The 5472-nt window shown below is 44.8% G+C and overlaps 1 non-coding gene across 1 annotated transcript; it reads left to right on the top strand.

Moving 5' to 3' along the window:
- Window positions 1-4949: 4949 nt before the first annotated feature.
- LOC120366691 (small nucleolar RNA SNORA68) lies at window positions 4950-5080 on the top strand. Its single transcript, XR_005581271.1, has one exon. It is a non-coding gene; the product is annotated as a small nucleolar RNA SNORA68 (small nucleolar RNA).
- The last annotated feature ends 392 nt before the right edge of the window (window positions 5081-5472 follow it).

Genomic DNA, 5472 nt, shown 5'->3' on the forward strand with positions numbered 1-5472 from the left:
AGGCGATAGATACAGAAATATGGATACATACGCTTACATAGGTTAGTATACATAGATATATTTCCTAGCTCTGACTGTTGAGATGGGCTAGAAGCAGTGACATCCCAGCAGCAGTGAGCACACTTAGCACCCAGATCTTCGTTTCCAAATACCAGTCTCCAATAAAGGAAATCAGAGCCCCTTGAAGAAATGGCTGCTTCTAGAGCTAGAGCAGGAAAAATACAAGATGCGCATGGAACACATGGTAGTACCAGAAAGAAAAGACAGGAAGAGCCTGCACCTGGCCTCTCCAGACCCCTTGCTGGGAGTCGTCTGCTGTGGTGTATAGCTTGACTTTCATGTTCTTGGTATAGTGGGTCCTTTTCCTGTAATAAAGTGTAGACTTGTAGGCTTTGTCATTTGGGGTCCTTTGAGTCTTCTTTAGCAACTGAACCCTATTTAAGTGCCACTGTTAGTGCAGCTATACTGTATATTCAGTTTTTTTAAACATTGCACAGGCACTAGGAAAAATAGGTATACTGTCTGCTATATGTGTTTCTTTCCAGGAAACTACTGAGACTTATTATTGATTCTCTATCCTTAACATATTCACTGCATCCATTTCAATGCCATTTATTTATTTTTAAAGTGTCAAATTCTATCAATGTAAATATTTTCATCTTTGAATTTCCTAATTTGCATTTGTTTTATATATGTCCCCTTCTCTTATTTTTTGTTGGATTTTGTGCTTATTTTAAATAACATAAAATTGAAATCTTAATTCAATTTGGGAATCTTAATTTTTAATAGAGAAGTAGAAGTCCATTTATATTTATCGTCACTAATATATTTGTTTTATTATACATGTCATATTTTTCTTTTTTCTTTTTTTTAAGACAGGGTCTTGCTCCATAGCTGGAGTGTAGTGGGGTGATCTCACGTCGCTGCAATTTCCATTTCCCTGACTCAAGCGATCCTCCCATCTCAGTCTCCTAAGCAGCTGGGACTACAGGCACACTTCACCACACCCAGCTAATTTAAAAAAATTTTTGTAAAGACAAAGTCTCACTATATTCCTCAGGCTTGTCTCGAATTCCTGGGCTCAAGCAATCTTCCTGCCTCGGCCTTTCAAAGTGCTGGGATTACAGGTGTGAGTCACTGCACCTGCCATATTTTCCTATGTTATTTTTATTTTCAATGCTTCCTTGTCATTTTTTCTTTTAAGATTTTTTTTTTTTAATTTTTTTTTATTGAGATGGAGTCTTGCTCTGTTGCCCAGGCTGGAGTGCAGTGGCGTTATCTCAGCTCACTGCCAACCTCTGTTGCCTAGGTTCAAGTGATCCTTGTGCCTCAGCCTCCTGAGCTGGGATTACAGGCATGCGTCACTATACCTGGGTAATTTTTTTTTTTTGTATTTTTAGTAGAGATGGGGCCATGTTGGTCAGGCTGGTCTCGAACTCCTGGTCTCAAGTGATACGCCCACCTTGGCCTCCCAAAGCGCTGGGATTACAGGCATTCGTTTCTATGTGTAGTGGTTCTTTCAGAAGCTCTTGTAAAGCAGGCCTGGTGGTGATGAAATCTCTGAGTACTTGCTTGTTCACAAAAGATTTTATTTTTCCTTCGCTTATGAAGCTTGGTTTGGCAGGATATGAAATTCTGGGTTGAAAGTTCTTTTCTTTAAGGATGTTGAATATTGGCCCCCATTCTCTTCTGGCTTGTAGGGTTTCTGCTGAGAGATCTGCTGTGAGTCTGATAGGCTTCCCTTTGTGGGTAACCTGACCTTTCTCTCTGGTTGCCCTTAGTATTTTCTCCTTCATTTCAACCCTGGTGAATCTGACGATTATGTGCCTTGAGGTTGGTCTTCTTGACCACTTGGTCACTATCTTTGTGGTGTTCTCTGTATTACCTGGAGTTGAATATTGTCCTGCCTTGCTAGGTTGGGAAAGTTTTCCTGAATCATATCCTGAAGAGTATTTTCCAGCTTGGATTCATTCTCTTAGTCACATTCAGGTACATCTATCAAACGTAGATCAGGTCTTTTCACATAGTCCCACATTTCTTGGAGACTTTGCTCATTCCTTTTTATCCTTTTTTCTCTAATCTTGTCTTCTCATTTTATTTCATTAAGTTGGTCTTCGACCTCTGATATCCTTTCTTCTGCTTGATCAATTTGGCTGTTAAAACTTGTGCATACTTTGCGAAGTTCTCGTGTTTTTCAGCTCCGTTAATTCACTTATATTCCTCTCTAAATTGTCTATTCTTGTTAGCAGTTCGTCAAACCTTTTTTCAAAGTTCTTAGTTTCTTTGTATTGGGTTAGAACAAGTTCTTTTAACTCACAGAAGTTTCTTATCATCCACCTTTTGAAGTCTACTTCTGTTAATGGAACACACTCGTTCTCCATCAGGCCTTGTTCTGTTGCTGATGAGGAACTGTGATCCCCTGTAGAGGGAGAGGCGTTCTGATTTTTGGTATTCTCAGCTTTTTTAGGCTTGTTTCTTCCCTTTGTTATAAATTTATCCATCTGTCGTCTTTGTAATTACCGACTTTCTAATTAGGTTTCTGAGTGGACGTCCAACTTGTTGATTCCCAGAGCTGGAATCTGAGCAACCCACTGTGCCGACTAAAACAGCGGTGTTAAGATTGATGGTGCTTTTCTTTTTTTTTTTTTTTTTGAGACGGAGTTTCGCTCTTGTTGCCCAGGCTGGAGTGCAATGGCGCGATCTCGGCTCACCGCAACCTCAGCCTCCTGGGCTCAGGCAATTCTCCTACCTCAGCCTCCTGAGTAGCTGGGATTACAGGCACACGCCACCATGCCCAGCTAATTTTTTGCACCTTTAGTAGAGACGGGGTTTCACCATGTTGACCAGGATGGTCTCGATCTCTCAACCTCGTGATCCACCCTCCTCGGCCTCCCAAAGTGCTGGGATTACAGGCTTGAGCCACCGCGCCCGGCCGATGGTGCTTTTCTGACTCTGCACCCAGAACCACCATGCCGAGGCACCGGCAAAACCATCAAGCCGGCCACAAGAGTCGCGCTGGCAACCCAAGGGGCTCCTCCGCTGGGAATCTCCTGGTCTGTGAGCAACAAAAATTCGTCTGAAAGTGTGGCGTCCTCTCGTTCTCTTCGCTTTCACTGGGAGCTACAATCCTGAGCTGCTAGTGATCAGCCATCTTGGATCTCTCCCAGTTCTGTGTTACAGAAGTTGTATTCCAGGCAACTGCAGGGCAGAGGATTGGAGCTCCCTCCTCCTTCCAGCCTCCACCTTAGAGAAGTTCTATTACATGGAGGTAGGCTGCAGTACTGTGTCTTGACCAACTCCCACTCTAGTTTACTCACAGGGTAGTTTCCACACCAGGAGGAGGGAGATGAGATGACCAGGGGCTACTATCTTTGCCCAGTGCCCATCTTGAAGAGCAAGTGTGTCACTCTAGGAAAAGCAGGCCACCATCTTCCTCCTCCTGTCCAGCTCAGGAGTAGTGGTACAGAGGTTCTGTCCAGCAGGAGAGGCGAACCAAAAGAACAGACTGCTGGCCAGGTGCAGTGGCTAATGCCTATAATTCCAGCACTTTGGGAGGCCTATGTGGGTAGATCACTTGAGGTCAGGAGTTTGAGACCAGCCTGGCCAACATGGGGAAACCTGGTCTCTACTAAAAATAGAAAAATTAGCCAAGCATGTTGGTGGGCGCCTGTAATCCCAGCTACTCAGGAAGCTGAGGCAGAATCACTTGAACCAGGGAGGTGGAGGTTGCAGTGAGCCAAGATTGTGCCACTGCACTCCAGCTTGGGTGGCAGAATGAGACTCTGTCTACAAAAAAACACACAAAAAACCAAACATACAACAATCACCTAGAAATTAGGAGAGGCTAACAAGTGGGTGTGAAGTAGACCAGCCAAAAGCTTAACAAGTTCATTAGGGAAATAAAGAGCCTAGAGTCAGTCATCTCTGGTGGTTAAGGAGACTGCGCCTATGCCCAAAGGCTGTGGCCTCCACATTGCATGGGAACCCAGACTTCACAGAACTAGTCCAATCAAGTCACTAAACAAATAACAAGCAAATACAACAGGCCCTGGAGGTAGGTAATGGGAAGTCAATATCCAGAGTTGCTACCACAGTCTCTAAAATGTTGTTTTCAACAACCAAAAAATTACAAGACATGCAAGAAAAAAGAAAGTATGACCCATACATAAGGAAAAAGCAGGCAATAGAAATTGCTTTTGAGGGGTCAATGGGTTGGACTTAGCAAAATCTCAAAGCAGCTATTAAAAATATGCTCAAAAAAAAAAAAAAAAACAGGGGAAACTATGTTTAAAGGGTCAAAGGAGGCCAGGCAAAGTGGCTAATGCCTGTAATCTACAAAAAGAAAAAAAAAGAAAAACACAGCAAATTAGCAGGGTGTGGTGGCATGTACCTGTAGTCACCCCTAATCAGGAAGCTGACGTGGGAGGATTGCTTGAGCCTAGGAGGTTGAGACTACAGTGAGCTGTGACTGCCACTGCACCCCAGCCTGGGTGACAGAGTGAGACCCTGTCAAATAAATACATAACAATAATAATGCACTAAAGAAAAAAGCTTCAGTCAGCTGCGGTGGCTCACACCTATAATCCCAGCACTTTGGGAGGCCAAGGCGGGCGGATCACCCGAGGTCAGGAGTTCGAGACCAGCGTGGCCAACATGGAGAGACCCCCCCCGTCCCTACTGAAAATACAAAATTAGCTGGGCGTGGTGACACATGCCTATAATCCCAGCTACTGGGAAGGCTGAGGCAGGAGAATCACTTGAACCTGGAAGGCAGAGGTTGCAGTGAGCTATGATCGCACCACTGCATGCTAGCCTGGGTGAAAGAGCGAGACTTGGTCTCAAAAAAAAAAAAAAAAAAAAAGAAAGAAAAGAAAGAAAAAAGCCTCAAAATTAATTGGTGTTACTCTCTGGCACAGCTGTCTCTTAAAAAAAAAATGAAAAAAGAATCAGTTGCACCTAAACCCAAAGAATCACTGTTTCTTGAAGTGGTGGTTTAAACAGGTGCAAACAGCAAGCGAACCTCATCACCTTTGGTGGCTGTGGCAGTGCCCCTCAAAGTGAACTTAGAAGCTCTACATCCCTGGTGGCCAGTGCCTGCTGGAACCAGAGCCTGTGGCCATCTGGCCAAGTCAGCCCCAATTCAGGGCCTCCAGGCAATGGCTGTGCCCGACAGGATGTACCAGGTTACTGGACAGGCACTCAACAGGAGGTCTGCCAAATGCCTAGTGCCCAGGAAATGCGGGCACACTGCCCCCTCCCCCCTTTTTTTGACCAAGACATGGGCACCCGGCACCACACCCGAGCCCACTAGAGATTACAGCCAGCAAGTGTGGTTCCACGACTCCAAGATCAAGTTCTCACTGCTCCACTGTGTCCTGCGCCATCAGCACAAGCTATGCTTCACTATCAAGAGGCCCAACACCTTCTTCTAGTTGCAGGGCCCTCACCCCAGTGTGCCCCAGATAAACTCAG

This window comes from Saimiri boliviensis, chromosome X, assembly GCF_048565385.1.
Source record: "Saimiri boliviensis isolate mSaiBol1 chromosome X, mSaiBol1.pri, whole genome shotgun sequence".
Classification (NCBI taxonomy): Eukaryota; Metazoa; Chordata; class Mammalia; order Primates; family Cebidae; genus Saimiri; species Saimiri boliviensis.